Below are 657 nucleotides of genomic sequence, written 5' to 3'. Positions count from 1 at the left end.
TACATGCCGTGTACTCCTAAGCGTTTTTCTTCAATTTCCCGCGAGAGTCGACATCTTGTTTGTTTCCCTGCTTCGAATGATGCAAATGCTCGAAAAAAAACACATCAATATCATCTAGTTCTGTTAACTTTCTCTCCCCGAATGAATATTTTTAAAACCCCATCAAAGCCCTTCTAGTTAATGAGGGGTTGAAAGAGAGAGACATACTGCAAACAATAACAATTATAAGTTTCTACGAGGGACAGGTGATGTGGGGTGGTTGCCTGATGTGTGATAAAGTATTTTTTCTCTCTTTACAGAATAACGATACTTTTGTAAACTCGAATGATGAATGTTTGGTATCATATATATGATTAGTGTGAGGTTAATTCCACACGACCATGATAGCTTTTATAAAAAACAAACAAAAAATTATCTACAGTTCATTCTGTGATAAAACCACTTTTATGCCTAACTAATAAAAAAAAAATAAATCTACGTACGCCGAACACGGATAGTTCCGATTGTATAAGTATTCTTCTTTTGAATCGACTATGTTTTTCAAAAATAGTGGTATGTTATAAGATTGATTAGTTATGCGATGCATTTATGATATTAATCTAAACGGATAATCTATGATCAAGAACGTGTATTTCGCTACGGCACTTACAGGTAATT

General features: G+C 33.9%; 1 protein-coding gene across 1 annotated transcript in view; it reads left to right on the top strand.

The window, feature by feature from the left end:
- LOC119594488 overlaps positions 1 to 657 on the top strand; it is a gene marked incomplete at its 3' end in the record, with an annotated part of 47,752 nt that overhangs the window by 36,213 nt on the left and 10,882 nt on the right.

The sequence above is a fragment of the Penaeus monodon genome, chromosome 34, assembly GCF_015228065.2.
Source record: "Penaeus monodon isolate SGIC_2016 chromosome 34, NSTDA_Pmon_1, whole genome shotgun sequence".
NCBI classification, from domain to species: Eukaryota; Metazoa; Arthropoda; class Malacostraca; order Decapoda; family Penaeidae; genus Penaeus; species Penaeus monodon.
Note: the sequence above shows the minus strand (reverse complement) of the source record. Positions and strands in the feature narration are given on the sequence as shown.